Consider the following 17,962-nt stretch of genomic DNA (forward strand, 5'->3'; position numbering starts at 1 on the left):
CGATATCGGTTATTAAATCGACCCAGTCTAATGTACACCCAATAAAATTTGGGTCAAACAAAATGAGATTTCCTTCAAAAGGACGTTCGTCTAACGAGTCAATATGCACAAATAATCACCTTCTTTGCGATAAAGTATGCAACCCTTGTTGTAGTTGTTGGACCTTGTTTACTAATTTGTAAGCATACCATTATACAATAAATAAACAAATACAATATATTTTAGTAAGTTTCACTTAAATAAAATAAATGTAAGGCGCGATAACCTCCGAAGAGATCTAAGGCCGAGCTTCTCTTCCAATTTGCGTCGTGCTCCTCTTGATTTTCCCTACAAATTGGCCGGACGGGACCTACATGTTTTATGCCGACTCCGAACGGCATCTGCAAGGCAGATGAGTTTTCGCTGAGAGCTTTTCATGGCAGAAATACACCCGGAGCGCTTGCCAAACACTGCCGAGGGGCGACCCCGCTTAGAAAAATTTTCTTCTAATTGAAAAACCTTATTTCTAAAATTTTGATGTTGCTTTGTCCGGGGTGCGAACCCAGGGCATACGGTGTGATAGGCGGAGCACGCTACCATCACACCACGGTGGCCATCACTTATTTGTTTGTTACTAATTATTGAGTATTCAACACCTGCCTGCCTAATGAGCATATGAACACCCCGCTTCGACTCCAACACACCCACTTATATGTGAATCACCCGACTGCATATCGTTCGCGCTACTGTTGGTTAGTTGTTGTATTTTGTACACATACAGTAGTGTAATGCATGTGTTTGTGTTTGCCGTGTGTCGAAATTTTGTATTTATTACTGATTGTGTAAAAATTTTACGCAACACGCTTCTAATTGATTTTCATGCATAGCAATGCGATTTTGTTGTTGATGTTGTTTGTAGATGTGATGGTGTAGTAAAGCACTGTGCAGTTTTTCTTGATGAGGTGTTGACTAAAATCAACAAGAACATTGACTTTGTTGCTTTTGACACTTGATAGATGTGTGGCAGGGGGAACGAATCCCCCGTATAACTTACCTCTGAATATTCGTTTGCTTAAAAGCCTGCAGGCTATTTAGATACGTGATTGCAATTTTTTAATTAATTTTAAATTTAATGCATAATTGAAAGATTAACATCTACTCTGCGCCGTCTTCTGTAGATTTAGCTAAATATGAGCCGGACCCTTGCGCATCTTGCGCAACCAATATAAAAGGCTCTTATCAAATATCAACAGAAATCAGCTGTTCTATCAATCAATTAAAAGTTACAGCTTGCGCTGCCATCTTGCGTATGATAGCCGCTGCCGGTAATGCAGTGCAAACAGCTTTCTTTGTGTGCTCACAATCGTTTATTTTCAACAAATTATTTTAATAAAATATAGCTAAACAAAAGCACCATGACCAAAATTGCCCAAAGCTCGCTAATAGCCCGAATCTCCATCTTTACAACCAAAACTTTATTTATAGATTTGGATTCCAAATAAGAGCGAAAAAGGGACCGATACATAAAAACAGCAATTCGAAATAATATATATGGTTATGAATACTATATGGTCCTAGCTGCTAAACGAAGTAAGACGAAAGTATGTATGTCCCTTTAGTAGGGGAAATACACACACTCTGAGTTTAAAGCCATTCTTAATACGAAACTACCAGATGTTAAATGTTGTGTATATTTTTTTTGGCAGAGGCATACAAAGGCTAGTGCTTACAGACCGTTAAGCCTTACTTCCTCTCTTCTCAAAACCCTGGAAAAGCTAGTAGATATGCACGTATTCCAGAGGTAAATCGGTCTACACAGCACTTAACGTTATCACCACTAAGTTAGAGAAAGGATTTGCCTTCAAGGACTTCACTCTAGCCATCTTTCACGACTTAGAGGAAGCATTCGACAACGTTCATCAGCAGGACGTAGTCGATTCCTTATTTCCTATGGGGTGGGGTTGGTCACGTGGAAAATTCGCTGAGCAACTTTAATGAGAAGAACTATCCTATCATTCCTTCATAATACGATACGCGCCTAAGGGCACTCCCGAAGGAGGGTCTTATCCCTTCTACGGTGGAACTTAGCAGTGAACACTTTATTATTGTAGTTAAAAAGAACTGCTTTCCATAGATCTAACAGCAACCGGAAAAATTTTCAGACTCTAGCCGAGCGAAGTACCTGCTGTCATCGAGCAAAGAGTCAGACTAAAAGATTTCGTTTATTTGGGAACCAGCATTAACACTAACAACATCAGCTATGAAATCCAGCGAAGAATCACTCTTGCCAATAAATGCCACTTTGGACTAGGTAGGCAAATGAGGAGTAAAGTCCTCTCTCGACAAACCAAAATCATACTCTACAAGTCACTTATCGTACCCGTCTTGCTATATGGTGCAGAAGCATTTACCAGAGCGGCTCTGGGAGTGTTCCAGCGAAAAGTTCTTCGAAAGATTTAAGGACCTCTACGCGTTGGCGATGGCGAGTACCGAAGAAGATTTAACGATGAGCTGTACGAGCTTTACGTAGACATCAACATAGTCCAGCGAATTAAAACGCAGCGGCTACGTTGGCTAGGCCATGTTATGCGAATGAAAGATGACGCTCCGGCTAAGAAAGTGTGTCTATCGGAACCCGCCTATGGAGGTAGATGAAGAGGGCGGACGTCACTCCGCTGGAAGGACCTGGTGGAAAACAAGGGTTAAGTCCCAATTAAGTAAGTAAGTAAGCCGAGCTTGTGCAGACCACATTAATCCTCGATAGTACTAGTTCCGTTCAAGTGATCCCAAAAAGACTAAAAAGGTTCCTATTCACCACACGCTACAAAATATCACCTTTCAAACCACAGGAATCAAAGGAAGTAAGGTTCGAACTATGGCCGGAGTTTAAAAATCTGGGAGTTATTCTCGAAAGTAAAAAAATTACAAATCGCCCTCTACGCCTCTAAAGCAGCCGTGGGCTGCATGAGACCACACATAGTTACGCTCTTGAGGTTATGCTTAACCATCTCCCAATAGACTGAATGTCTCATCTGCCCTGGAGCGATACCAGATTTGGGAACCATCCTGGAAAGCTTTCGTGAACTATATTTTTCTACTCCGACCCTACCTCTAGACAACACGTTCTCTATCAGAATGCCAGAGCGGCACGAATGGTGAATGGAATGATATCTCCACTTCAAGAAACCACAGTACTGTTTATGAATAGCTCCATGGGAGCAGTGTTATCTTCCCCAAAGATCTTTCACTCTTCTTAAGTATTAGGCTACCGAGTCGTCTTTCAGGCAGCACTAGCAGCCACAAAAGCGGCTGCTTGATGGTTACTTTCCAAGACTCTCACGTCTGTTGCAATACACCTCGACAGCCAAGCACTTTCTTAAAGGTAGCAATGCATTGCAGACAGTTGCTAAATGAAATAACTTCTGTGAGCACCATAATTACAAATTTGGTTCCCAGGTCACAGTAGTGTACCTGGGTACTGCATTGCTGATGAGCTAAAGTGGAAAACAACTGAAACGATTAAGTTAATTCAGTTAAAGCATAGGGCTTTTTCTTTTGCCACGTGCAAACACTTCGTCATGTCTGTATTTACCGAGTTGGGCACTGGAACATACTTGTGAGGTGTGTCGAGAAACGTGGCGTCGCATAAATGACAACCGAACTAGGTTCCTTATCAATCTCAATCGTTTCTACTTAGGTGCATTGGTCGGGATATTAACGGGAAACTGTCTGATGGGAGTACACCGTGAACGCATGGCAATCCCAACGAATGAATTCTGTCGAAGCTTTAGAGATGAGAAGAAGAGCTTGGCTTTGCTGAAATTGCAGACCCACTGGGGTGATTGGTTGAGTGTTAGCTACATATATACGCCGGGTAGCATAACAAATCATATATATTATTTCTAATTGCTGTTTTTATCTACGGGTCCCTTTTGCGGTCTTATTTGGAATCCAAATCTATAAATAAAGTTTTGGTTGTAAAGATGGAGATTCGGGCTATTAGGGAGCTTTGGGCAATTTCGGTCGTAGTGTTTTTGTTTAGCTATATTTTATTAAAATAATTTGTTAAAAATATACGATTGTGAGCACACAAAGAAATCTAAATTTACTATGGCACTATTTTGAATATTTGCACTGAATTATCGGTAGTTGATACCACACGCCAGATAGTAGTGCCCTGCATTACCGGCATTTTCTACCATACGCCAGATGGCAGTGCAAGCTGTAAGGTTTTAGTTGATTGATAGAACAGCTGATTTCTGATTATAAGAGACTTTCATATTGGTTGCGCAAGATGCGCACGGGTCCGGCTCGTTACTTAAAACGAGTAAGTATATTTATTTCAATCAAGACCGGCTCATAGGTTTGGTCTACGACTGTCCTTTTGCCATAAAAACTTCTTCCCGCTAAATTATAGAAGAAAGAGCTTCAGTGTAACGAAGAGTTGCTCCGTTTCCTAAGAAACCAAAGAAAGCAATCCGGCACTTGATATTGCCTCTTATGCCACTTTAGTATATACGTATAAGTAATTTATTTATGATAATCCCCAACTTAAGTACTACACCCACGTCGACGGAGAAGAATGAATGGGTACGACAAGTAGCACTTTGCGTTGGGCTTTAAAAACCTGCGGTGCACAAAAAAATTAAAGCTTTGCCGTGCGTGCCATTGCATAAGAATTAACTATTTTAATTTGAATAACAAATGATTAGAAGAAACGCTTAAATTTATTATACACAAAAAAGCGAGAAGGAGTTAGAGGAAAAAATAATAAATAAGTGGAAAAATATGCCACCGGAGGCGGACATTAGCGACAGTGACAGCGAAGAGTAGACATAATAACGACATAGATTTAAAAAAAATTTAAATGCATGAAAAAGTAATTGTTTAATCCATTAGAACCCAAAATTTGTGTTCCATATAAACAATGTAGACAAATTTACCATATCTGCGCACTCTAGTGTATAATACTTAAGATTAGACTCCGAAAAGCTTCAGTTGTACTTAAGCTTCTATAGGGACATCGGTAGTTGCTGCTCTACTTCGTCAGTGGTATAGCTATGTCTTCGTTCTTGGCTATAGAGGAGACCACTCCACCAACGGATCTTAGCCTAGAAGCTGTTTTACGTAGTGCCTTTTATTTTCATTTTGATATCACAAGTAGACCTATTGTAGCCACGAGTGCTGTTTGTGCTTTAGAACTCAGAATACGAAATACAATAGCTCCCTTTCCGCCAATATTTTGTTCTGCTTCGTCTTTAGGATTTCATTACTTGCAAGTGGAGTTTGGTTGAAAAACGGATTACCTCAGCACGGATGAAAAAATTTGACGGCAGCTCTCTGCTGCAACGAAATATTTTACTGATTTACAACAACAACATGAACATATTCACAAACAGCCAAGTGCATCATGTTATCCTCTATCAATTTGTCTTTTTTTTTTTAAACAAAGTAGTCGAGATACCGACGGAGAATCATGAATATAGATCGCTGAAAGACGAGCACTTTGGAGTCCCTCGAAATAGTCGAGGTGTTGCGGCCCTGAGATATTGTCAAGTTATCTAGTTGGGGAGTAGCCCACTTCACTCTCGACCAATACCACTGAGCTAGGAAATTAGAAACATTTGCGGCGCTTGGTTTGGGTGGTGTTTTATTTTATTTTATTTTTATTATTCAGATTTTTTTTTCATTCTTAACTAAATTTGTTTTGTTTTTTTTTTTTTGGAAGAGAGGGGGTGATGCGAGGAACCTCTTTAGCATTGGACTGTATTCATTGACAGTGAGCGTATCAGCTCTGAGCTATTGCCTTGGTTGTAGCCTCTTCATTTTGCTATGACAACCCATGATTTTGGGATAGTGAGTTCAAGCTTTATCTTAAGAATATTTCATAAGCCAGCTGAGAATTCAAAGCCGATTTGACCAACGAAATGAACGAAAGAAAAACAGGGGCGGAAACTTTTTATAATATAATTCCTTGCAAAACTATTAATTTTGGACATTTAATATATCAGGATCAAGATAAAAATTTTCAGATTTTTATTACCTGAGTCTCATAGAACTAGTTAAACTCGGACTTTTAAAAATAAAAGTGCTGAAATAAAAGTTAAATCCGGACTTTTATTTTTTAAGGCCAAAATAGAAGTCCCGCTAGATAACAAAGAAACGGAAACTTTTATTTCCGGACTTTTATTTTCAAAAGTCCGAGTTTAACTAGTTTTATCCGACTTAAAAAATAAAAATACAGATTTTACTTTTATATGTGGACTTTTATGGAAAAAGTTCGAAAAATAAAAGGGATGCATGATTCGACATGATATTGCTATAGGGATACCTGGGCACTTATACATTTTCACCTAGGATAATTTTTTGACCCGGACTTTTTCGACTCCGAAAAAAAAATTATTATTTTCCGTCCCTGAAGAAAAATCTTCATAACTTAAGCTATTTAGACTTCGATGTATTGAATGGTTAAAATAATTTCGGAATCTGTTACATATGTTTTGTTCTTTCGACACTTAAAAGTGACTGAATCCATTCTAACGAAACTAAGGAGAGATTTATGACGAAATACTCTCCGCCATGGCAGGTAAGTACATTGACGTTGTGCGGGGCTGCAGCTTCCTTCAACTGCATACTCAGATATTACTTTTGCGCACAGGCTACAAGTGTGCGGCTGTTTTTCCCATTTCACGGACGGCACATCATGCTAGCCAGACGCGTCTGTTCCACATGCTAGGAGCGATACACACGACGTCTGTTTTTTCCCATGCTAGAGGTCAACGCCGAGTCCGAGGTTTTTGAAAGGAGTGCTTGACTAGAAAAAACTCCGTGGGGTGGTGGCGATTTTAGTTCGTTTTAAGATGGAAAAAAAGAGACGGGAGTGCAGGGAGTCGGATCCCCAGTACCGGCGGTAGATGATAACCTCGAAGGCCGTCCCGATAGAGATTCAGCGACTTGTCAGGTTGTGGCGGAATCCCAGCCTAAACAGTCAACTAATGCTAGTGGGAGGAGAGGCACTTGGCTTTGTACGAGCATGGCAAAAGTACTTTTGGATTCCGGTATGGAGGGAAATATCAGATCTTGTTTGGAGAGCTTTACCATCGCCAGCCCTACCGAAGATGAGCTATCAACACAGTGATTAAGATGAAATAAACTTCGAGGTTGAGAGGACATTGCTTAACGAACACGCGCAGACTTAGAAATCTGAGAAGGACACTGACAATAAAAATGGGAAAGTAATAAAAGAGAAGAAAGCTCCAAGGCGCTGCAAGAATTCTTCCTACAACCTTTGAGAGATGCAGAAGGAAAACCATGTCACTCGAACTGCGACAGATAAGGGTGTTATGAAGATGTTGTTGTTGTTAAAGCAACCAACGTTGCTAAAGCTAATGACCAGTGAGGGGCGACAAACGCTCAATGCAATGATGCGAATGAAGCATCTACGCTACCCCAGCGGGTTAGGGGGTCAGAATATTCCCGCGGTAGGTATGCCTGTCGTAAGAGGCGACTAAAATACCAGATTCAAGGGGCTGTGTAGCGCAACCCTTCAGGTTGCCAGCGCAATATATAGCTTCTCCAAACCCAATTGTCGACCTCACCTATCCGCGGCGAATCCTGTTTCACTAACAGACGAGGCTCTGGCGACCCCAAGCTCCTCATGGAACTTGGGGGTGGGGAGGGAGGGAATGGTCTGAAGGTTTAATGTGGCCACATAAATCGTTCCCGAGATGGTGGGGCTAGCACCTTAATGGTGCTGTGATACCGGAGCGTACCGGATCTGTATCCGGCAAAGGACCATTACATCGATAACACTCCCCAAAGCATTCGGGGATCAACTTTATCGCTACAACAACAACAAGCATCTACGCTCGGAACGACGAGCGCACAAGCCCGAAAGAGAATTAGGTTGGATGGGAGGTCTGAAAAGGAGTCAAGAGAGCGTTAACCTAAAGCTACCTTCGACTCCCTCTGATGCCTGTAAGTAGCCATCAACGAAAAAATTAGTGCTGACGGAAAGATAACGGCGGAAATATAGCTACTAGTAGAGGGAAATTAGTGGAGTGGGTGCTTGAAGCCGATAGCGAGAAAGTATACTTCGATGGAGCAGGCTGGCAGAAGACCGTCAAGATCGTCGGCTGAGGAAACAACAAAATTTCTGAATTGCTTAAAGGAAGCGCTATGGCTAGAGGCTCAATTGGAGGTGATCCCTCGAAAGGTTATCATGACGGATTTTATATAAAATGGGTTTGAGTTCGGTATTATTACGAACAGTTCGTGAAAAACCTAGGTAAATTTAAAATAATGTAGTAAAATGTGGTAAATAAGGAGTCGCCCATATTCTCCAAGTATTCTTAGTGGCAGTTATTTAAGTCAGCAGGTTTTAGACCTATGGCATCGCAGGTAAGCAAGCAGACTTATATGAACTCTATAACTCAGGGGTCCTCTGGCATTATGTAGCTAAAAAACACATAATTTGGGGATACTACTCGTAGTTCAGATTGGACAAAGTTACCAAGAAAACGCCACGTTATGCATAAATGCCACACATTTTGTCTACTGAGGAGATTGGTCCACCCATGTATTTCGGGTTTTTCAAGAACTAGTTTGATCTCGTTAACTTATTTTTTCAGAGTTTTAGTCTGCCAAGTGAGCTTTCTCGTTTAGACATTTTTTTTCTCTTATACTTAATATTTATTGGGAGCCAATGGGTTAAGCTAAATGCAAATACCGAGGCTATACGGATATACGGATAAAGGCTTATTTGGTCATATTTTTATCTTACCCCTAACAACAACAACCATTGTCGCACGCTTGACCATTGGTGTAGCGCTGATAATTGATTTTTCTTGTAAAGTTCGTAAATTTTGCAAAGAACTCAAACAAAGCGCAAAACAATAACAACAACAACAGAGACGGTAGCAGTTCTGGAAAATGTGTTTGTAATATAAAAAACCATGCAGATACTAACAAAAAAAAAAGCGTGAAATAACTAATAAAATAAGTTAGGGCGTTGAAGCAAAAGTAGTTGAAAAGGCGGGAGGCGAGTGTTGTGCTGGCGGCGGTGGAGCAAAGTTAAGACTGTCATAAAGTTGCAGTAGTAAATATCCATTTGGCTACTGTGCGAAGGACTGTCTATTACCAATCATTGCAAGTCAAAAAGATAGGGAATGTCATAGTGCAAGTAGCCATAGCTGGATGGCTGCCGAAATGAGGCTGACTGGTGGCGGAGGAAGGTTGACTGGCTGAGGCTGGCTTGATGGCTGAGGTAGCTTGACGGGCTGGGGAAGGAGCGGTGGCTTACTGCGAAGCGCTGTCAGAGGCTCCCTAGCAACAATTGACGGCTGGTCATGTCTCCATACACTGCAACTCGATAGCTGGCTGCTGATAGCTACCTTCAATCCTCTGTCATATACCAACAATTGTCCACCTTTCAGTCATATTAATGTGTAGTGCTATACGACGTTTGATTGTTTTAAACTTTTAGTCACTTACTCATTCGCTTACTTCCAGCAATAGCTACGGCAAATACTTACAGCATTCGTCACAGTGAGCGTATCTCAGCCCATTAAGATTGGTATTAAAATAAAAACGTTTTTCTTCATCAAAAAAGCTATTTGTCGTTGAACCGTGGACTAACTATTTGCATGGGCTGCTGGTCACAAAAGAGCGAGCTAAAGCAATAAAGAAGGTTGCGATGATTTAAAGGAATTTGTTAGTTAGTTCTTGGCAATCCCATAAAACCGATCACAGAGGTGGCTACAAATTTATGCTATTTACATATTCATCCTATTTTTAGATTTATAACTTCATCATATTCTATTTGTAATGCGGAAAATATTTACATATCTGCTTTAATTTTTTCAAAACTCGACACTTACGTTGGGATGATATGATGATCGAGGAATATGGAGCCTTGCTTTTTGCTTGGGAGGTGCGTCTATAAATTGCTCAGTTTGATTTTCCCTGGTAATATATCGATGTGTTACAAGGCGACCGCCGTGGTGTAATGGTAGCGTGCTCCGCCTACCACACCGAAGATTCTGGGTTCACGCCCCGGGCAAAGCAACATCAAAATTTTAGAAACAAGCTTTTTCAATTAGAAGAAAATTTTTCTAAGCGGGGTTGCCCTTCGCAGTGTTTGGCAAGCACTCCGAGTGTATTTCTTCCACGAAAAGCTCCAGTGTAAACTCATCTGCCTTGCAAATGTCGTTCGGAGTCGGCATAAAACAAGTAGATTCTGTCCCCCCAATTTGTGGGAAAAATTAAAAGGAGCGTGCTCACGCAAATTGGAAGAGAAGCTCGGCCGAATATCGGAGCTTATCGCGCCTTACATTTATTTATTTTTCCAAGTTAAGAATCGGCGGTCAGAGGGTTAACATATGTCAGAGTTTCAATACTATTGCGTTATGAGCCATAACCGTGCGCAACTTGCGCAACCAATATAAAAGTCTCTTATCAAATATCAACAGAAATCAGCTGTTCTATCAATCAATTAAAACTTACAGCTTGCGCTGCTATCTGGCGTATGAGAGCAACTGCCGGTAATGCAGTGCAATAGTGCCATAGTACAAATAGATTTCTTTGTGTGCTCACAATCGTTTATTTTTAACAAATTATTTTGATAAAATATAGCTAAACAAAAGCTCTACGACCAAAATTGAACAAAGCTCGCTAATAGCCCGAATCTCCATCTTTACAACCAAAACTTTATTTATAGATTTGGATTCCAAATAAGAGCGAAAAAGGGATCCGTACATAAAAACAGCAATTAGAAATAATATATATGATGCTTTAGATGTATTCATTTGAAACTGACCACGCTTTGTAAGGTCGAAGTCATTATAGTTAATCGATGGTTTCACAGGGTTAAACATACCTCACCTATCAACACTTAGTTTGAGTAAAGTTCACATAGGTGAAACGTAAGGTGTAGGAAATGTTGAGATCACCTTACTGTTTGCAAGATTATTGTAAGGCCTCTCGATGCATTGCGATCTTTATTTAGACCTATTGTGCATGACCTTTCAGCCTATTACTGTATGTGAAGGCTTTTAATGTATTTAAGCACCTCTTCAGGATATTAACTCCATATCACGAAGGCATAAGGACTCATGCCATCTAGATGGGAGGCTCTCTGTCTTGCCGGAGCCACGCATTCACAGAGATTGTGAACCGGCATTTCATCCTCCAGCTCACAAAAGCGAAGGATTTGTGAATAAGATAGATTAAACTTATCTGCTTCCATAGGTGGGTTCCGATAAGAATACTTTTTTGCACGAAGCATCATCTTCGCTTGCCTTTCTAGTCCAATGTTCATTGTTGTTGTTCGTGTTAATGCTGTTTTCCAAATATACGAAGTCTTTTACTATTTCGAAACTATGGTTGCCAACATTGGCGTGATTGCCAATGCGGAATGCGCTGAGTTTGAAGACAGCAGGCACTTCGTTTTGTCCTCATTCACCATCAAAGCAATATTTTCCGCTTCTTATTCCAGTTTGGATCAAGCAGAACTTACGGCGTGGCTGTCTAGGCCGTTCAATGTCGCCGAGATATCTTAAACCTGTTACAGACTCCCTTGAGATGATTTTGATAGTCTTCGTTAGGCTTATTTTGTTTTGAGAGGTTCTGAAATCTTTGGAACCGATTTTTTTGTCAAAGGGTACTGAGATTTTTGAAAGTCATTTCTAATCTCTCCTGGGCTGATTTTGCTAGCAGAAGTTTTGCCAACTTTGAAACTTACTTATTGTCTGCCTTGATCTCATTTTTATTATCGGATGTTGCGAGTCTCTTGGAAGTCGTTCCAAGTATCCCTTGCTTGAGATTTTGTTTTCAGAGGTTCTGACACTTGCGAAATCCATTTTTAGAGTCCACTAATGTTGCAGGGATTGCGATATCTTCGAATCTCATTAACAGTTTCTCTTGCACCGGATTGTTTTCAGATGTTTTGAAATTCTTGAAACCCATGGTTAGTTTTATTGCTTTTCAGATAATCGAAGCTTTCTACTTGATTGAACGGATGGGACCAAGATTAGTAATCTCACTGGAGCTGTGGTTTTCATCTGTTTGGCCATCAAATTAATTGTGTTAACACTATGTACCCATTCAGTATATGTTAGGTCTTTACTGAGCGGCAAGTTCCAACCAACCTAACCTCCTTTTAGCAGTTTTTTTCTTAGAGCCCTGAGATGCTTGAAAGCCATTCCAAGTTTGTTTCCATTGAGTAGATCTTGTTTCAGAGGTTCTGCCATCTTCGAAGCCCACTCCTGGTCTCTCTCTTGAGTCGATTTAATATTTGAATGTTTAGAGATCTGTGACACCCATCTGTAGTAATTATTGTGGTGATTTCGTGTTTACAGGTTCTGAGTTCTTCAATAACTAACCTTAGTTCGCCTTATGTTGATTATGTTTTTACGGGTTCTCGGGTCTTTGTAACCCACTTAACCCCTCGCGAATTTTTTCAGATCATTGGAGCTTCTCAAGGGTCTCTCTGGTATTATTATCTTATTTCTAACTGTTTCAAGCTTGAGGTATCATTTCGCAGCAAGACGTATAGGAGCTCCAAAGAAAAGTAGTTTTACAAGAAAACTTGCAGGCAAGAAGGAAATAAAAGCAACTCACTAAAAATAGCCAGGGAAAAACTAAGCGAACTTAAGGCGAGCAAGGAAAAGGTCGCAAGCAGCACAAACAAACAAATGGAGACTGGCGAATGACGAAATAACAACAAATGAGGCGTTTGAAAGCAAAGCGAAAATTGATATGATTACAAACCAGATTGTTTTCTCCGCGATCAGCCAAGAAATTCAAGACAAAAGGAATAAAGAGATGAGAATATTGTACTGGGTTGTAGTAGATTTAGTTTTGCCTTCACACAAAACTTTTACGAAATTACGAATAGGAAGACTGAAGTCAAGAAAGCAAGCAAAATTTTGTGAAAATTCATTTGGTATAGCAAGGAAAGCTCGAAAGCAGACGAAAAACAGCACAACAAAACCAAATGGTCGGTGCGGGTTTTTTTTTGTGCGGAGTTTGCCGAAATGTGAATGGGAAGTATGCGTGCGCGCCAATTCGTTACTCGTTACTGGCAACAAAGTTGGAAAGGAAAACAAACCATCCGTTGGTCGGTCGTGGTAATGATGACGACGGTAATGTCAGAGACGTCGATGGGTAGGCCGTTTGAAGTAGGTGGTCAGAGGAAATGTTGTTTGTTTTGTATATCTTGATCGAGTATCGTTACATGTACAAACAACAGCTAGGAGAAGAGGAAAATGAAAATTGTAGTAGAAAATGGAAGAAGATAAACACGAGTTGTTGTTGCGCTTATTTTTTTATTTTTATTTTTGAAGTAGAGCCAAGAGATCGTGTCTAAAAGCAAATGTTGCAAGTGTGTTTATCACGACTTTTCTATTGCTTAGTTGCTGCGGTATTAACTTGTGTGGGAAGCAAACATTTCTAGTTAAAACTTGACTAAGGGTCGACGAGCAGGAATCGGCACTTCAAGGCGCGGTTAACTAAAAGTTAGGTCGTTTCACTTCTTACAACTCTATTGCGCAGTATATATATCTAAGAGCTTCTTCTTTCCGCGATTGCAAGAAATTAAGGATGTATACACGAAAACATCGGGCAAGCCCAGCTGTATAAGTGGTTTTTGTATATATTCCGGCCCCTGGGAACGAGTGTTGAATCCTTGCAGACAGTTCCTTGGATCAAACATGAATATAACCCGCTATAAAATTTTACGGACAAGGTTACAAAATGCATCTCGCGCCAGTAGACTTTTCAGACAATACCATGCACAGCTCACCTAGAGCACCTCAGCCAATGCAGTCTCTCAGGGTTGCCAGAGCTTCACCTTCTCAATGTACAGGATTCGACAGTGTAAGTGATGATGACAATTGGGCTGGACAAGCTATAAATTGCGCTGGCTACCCTTTGAAAGGGTTGCGCCATACAACCACTTGGATACGCATCTTCCTTCTTCGAAGTTGCTTTTTTATAGCGAAGTTTCCCACAAAAATTAAATTTTTTGCCAGCTCCAAGCTTCCCAAGTTCGGATATTTTAACACCTTAGCGCATTTAAGGGCTTTAAGTACCCCCATGATCGGTTATATTTGTTGTAAAACGCACAAATCCGCGGACCCGAAGGTTCTTTTGGTGTATTCGAAAATACGAAGGATGTTATTGGCCAACATAACTGGTTGTACTAAAATGTGATTTTAGGTCGAGGACACGATTCACTTCAAAGCAAGATCCCTTAATACATCGCTCACCTGCATCCACCTTCCGGCGGTAGAAAGGGATGATGGTGAAAACAAATGTATGGCTCGGAATCATGGACGGTGTCGAGGGAAGATGAGATGAGGCCCTTGAACTGTTCGAGAGAAAAGTTCTGCGAAGAGAGTATCGAATGAGATATAATGATGATTTGTCTGAGCTTTGCGCGGCTATAGTGCAACGAATTTTAGCCCAAAAGCTTAGATGGCTAGATCATGCTATTCAATCGACACCCATATTTGGGAGCAGAGGAAGGAGGAGACTTCCACTGAGTTGGATGCGGCTGGTGGAGGAAGATTTGATCTGCCTCGATGCTCCCAATAGGCGTCAGTCATCGCAAAAGAGGGATGGCTGGCGTGACTTGTTACAAAACGGAAAAAATCGCTAAGGGGCTCGAATGACCATCTGTGGTACAAGTTTCTTATATCAAATGATTCACCAAGTTGACTAGCCGTTGGGCAGTAAACATCAATCCGAAACTATCACTTTCTAATTGACGCCAAGCAGAGACCAGCCTCTTGGAAGAGTGCGCGAATTGAGTGGCCCGATATCAGCAGCGACAACTTTTGACAGCAAAGAGGCAAACAAAATTTGTGCAGCAGAAGTTCACAAGAGAAATTTGTTGTCGAGAAGCTCGGAAAGCAAAAGAAAGTAGTAGCAGGCAAAGCACCAGCTCTCCGCATCAACGCTGAGTAAATAGTGGAAATTTAGGATGCTTGAGAGAAATAATGATACAATGAGCCTAGTTAGGGTGCTGCAGAAGCTACCAAGAAGGCTACCTAGCGTACGTTCGCAATATACAGCACGTGCGAAGATGCTCCTTTTAAGACTTGATTGTGCTCTCTCCACTTAAGCGGTCAGACAATGTCACTTTTCCTCTCTTGAGTGAAGTAGTGAACGAGCTAATTGGACAACCTTATCAATTTGGCTTCTGAATCCGACGGAACAAGGCCCTTAGATTGAACTGGCCGGTCAATAAAGAACTCACATTGACTGAATAAGCCCATGGCTCTTACGGTGGTGTAAATTATTTTCTATACCAAATAGCTTTCGAGAACTCTCTATGTTACAAAAGACGTTGAGTCATATTACAGGCTCTATTAGAATTGAGATGCGCTTTTATTTGCCGACTCTATGGCGTAGTAAGTTCAGTGGTTGCTTAGACACTACCTTGAGGAAACTCATGCGCTAGCGCTTATTCAAAAAACACGCAGTCCCAACGCCTAAGCTCTGATTGAAAGTTCAATCACTTTGTGCTTCTCATATGACTTACAGTGAAAAGTCACAGATAAATCTATTGAAATCACTATTTGACTCTTTATAGGCCAACTAAAATATAAAATAAGGAGAAAGCTTAAAGACGGAGTTGATGATGTTCGCAAATTTATCAACTAGCAGATTGAAAGTGATTGCCCTTACGCAAATACAATTAAAGCACAACTGTGCTATGAAATGAAGACTCCTGATCTAGACTGCCTTAAAGCAGAAGAATATATGCATGCAATCCACTGAGGGAAGTTGATATGAACTTTCCTTGGAATAGAATATTGTGACGAATATTAGTATCACTAAGCTGATACTAAGTAACTTAAGGCACAACAACAATAAATCAAGCTGCCCCTCTAAACATTAATCATCATTTATACACATACATACAAGGCAACGGAGAGATACTCCCAATCAAATGTAATCATCAGCCGAAGTAGTACTCACATATACATATGGCTACAAACTACAAATATGTATATGGCTTGTAACCAAGCATGAAGTTCGCGAAATTACTAGACCTTAGAAGAAATGGGTGAACGAGGAAACCGAGAGTATAAAAGCTGCGCAAGCTGAGGCAAGACTAATTAGTTTGATTTAAACACGCTTTAAGTTGCGAAGTATAATTGTACTACTCCCAAAGATGTCTAATAAAGACCATTTTGAAATAAAGAATATTGGAGTGATTTTTTCAACAGTTTAGCGATTCCAACGTTAGCAGAAGGCTTCAAATAGGCGGACTTTCCCAAAATTCGTTACAATATAATGTATCCTAACTCAATTTTCCGCTCGCTCGATTCGACACATATCCAAACAAATGTGTGTAAATTGTGAACTCGTATAAACTAAGCTAAGTAAACTACGGAAAAACAAGAAGAAAATAGAAAACAAAAACGTTTAATTTAAAGCAACGTACAAAAAAAATTTGATATTAAAAAAAATGTATCTCAACCACAGCTTTAGTAAGTCAAGATTAAATGCGCCCAAAGCAGAACAAAATCCAGTTTTTGAAATGAAGTGAAACAGCCGCAGCCGCAACAACATGAACGGAACTACTAGGCTCCATCGAACGCCAACCAACTAAACGCGCGCCCATTCAAAGTTGCTTGTTGGTCGCTTTCCTGTTTTGAAAAAACGGTAGGGGGCGAGAACGCAATTGTGCCCCAACGACAAAACAAAAGAAGTAAAAGAAAAAAAACATAATAAAATAAAATATACAACAACAATGGTCGTTACTTTATGTTCGCTTACGCTATTCTTGTATGGCGAGTTTTTTATTTTTTTTAATATACATTTTTTTGTTGATATTTTTTCCATTTACTACTTGTCCAATAAGTCGAAGCTGAAAACCCGTTTTCCAGACGTTTTGCTATACAAAGTTGCGCAGCGCAAAGTTTTAGAGTTGGTGCGACCGGCAATTGACACAGTGGTGATGGTAGTAGTGGTGATGGAGTTGCTGGTAGATAGAGCCACAATGGGGGCTACAGTGACTGCCAAGGTGCCAAAATAAGAGGCAAATAAGAAACCCTAATTTTCAACAAGTTGAAAAAAAAACACTTTAGCTAGAGTTCTGAAAAACGATGTGGAAAGTAGCTCAACTAAAAATGTCTCACTCTAGAAAGGCCGTTAACTGAAGTTCGTGAACTCTTTGTAACTCAAAAGTCTACTTTGTCCTAGAATGCATTCATGTTGGAGCATCACTGCTAACTATGAGTAGAAGTCAAATTTGAGAAATACCTATGCTGGCATAGAGGCTCCAAGATGATCGCACGCTTAGTCGTTAGGTTAGTTGAGTGGCAGCTGTCCCAGTTAAGTCCAGTTAAGGATAGCTCACTTGGACATTATATGTTGGTCCATTGTGTTACCACCTGAATTTGGCTTTCAGTCATTTAGCGATTCGCTATGTGGCAACGATAAAGCTACGCGTAAAGCACACATCGATCTTCGAAATTTCCACTGGAGAATCGAATACGTAGCCCTCAACATTCGCCAAGAAGTGGTGTGAGACCAGTGTTTGCTGAGCTGTATCGAAACCCACCTGTTCCGAAGCAGAAACCAAGTGGCCTGCAGAATCTTTGTTGGTTACCTGACTATCCGATGTTAAATTCCCCAACAGTTACATCGGCGGACAGCATCTCATGTACGGCATAATTTATAGTGGCGACCTCCGCCTAGAAAATGCTGTAGTGATCAGGCAGCCTAAATTTCCTGCTAACACCGAACTCATGGCTACGCGTAAAGCACACATCGATCTTCGAAATTTCCACTGGAGAATCGAATACGTAGCCCTCAACATTCGCCAAGAAGTGGTGTGAGACCAGTGTTTGCTGAGCTGTATCGAAACCCACCTGTTCCGAAGCAGAAACCAAGTGGTCTGCAGAATCTTTGTTGGTTACCTGACTATCCGATGTTAAATTCCCCAACAGTTACATCGGCGGACAGCATC

This window comes from Eurosta solidaginis, chromosome 5 (assembly GCF_040869045.1).
Source record: "Eurosta solidaginis isolate ZX-2024a chromosome 5, ASM4086904v1, whole genome shotgun sequence".
NCBI classification, from domain to species: domain Eukaryota; kingdom Metazoa; phylum Arthropoda; class Insecta; order Diptera; family Tephritidae; genus Eurosta; species Eurosta solidaginis.